This window comes from Phyllobates terribilis, unplaced genomic scaffold (assembly GCF_046119375.1).
Source record: "Phyllobates terribilis strain yellow unplaced genomic scaffold, ASM4611937v1 Scaffold_4__5_contigs__length_816908805, whole genome shotgun sequence".
Classification (NCBI taxonomy): Eukaryota; Metazoa; Chordata; class Amphibia; order Anura; family Dendrobatidae; genus Phyllobates; species Phyllobates terribilis.
The window spans coordinates 678,989,149-678,989,724 of NW_027362764.1; positions in this window are offsets into that span (position 1 = coordinate 678,989,149).

Here is a 576-nt window from a genome sequence, read left to right on the forward strand (position 1 = left end):
CAGACATCTGTCTGAGATGATCTAGTGAATCCTGCTTTGAGCAGGGGGTTGGACCAGATGACCCAGGAGGTCCCTTCCAACTCTACCATTCTATGATTCTATGATTCTATGATTCTATGAAGGCAAGGAAGGAATTGGGGAGGGGGGGGTGATTCCTGCTAGGGCCCTGAAATCATAAAACAGGCAGGAGAGTCTGACGCATGGTGACGGAGAGGTTGTAGGGGCAGATAGGGGGTGTTGTCACGTGCGAGCACGTGTGCATGCTGGCTTGTGTGTGAGAGTGCGCTACCTAGGTGTGGCGCGCTGCAGACAGTCAAACGGATTGTTCCCTTTCATTAAAAGTTAATCCCCGGCTGCAGGCTATTAGAAAGCAACTATCCGCGCTCTACTCACCCTACCCGGGTCTACCAGTGAGTCTCGCCTCTGCTCCCGGCCTGTGGCAATGGCCGTGAAGCTGACGTTCCGTCGACAGCGCTGCAGCCGATCAGTGAGCTCAGCGGCTCTGAGTGGGGCGTTGTGTCTACAAGACCTTTTAAGGAAGTCAGCAAAAAAATTGAAGAGAAGGGAAAGCACAAA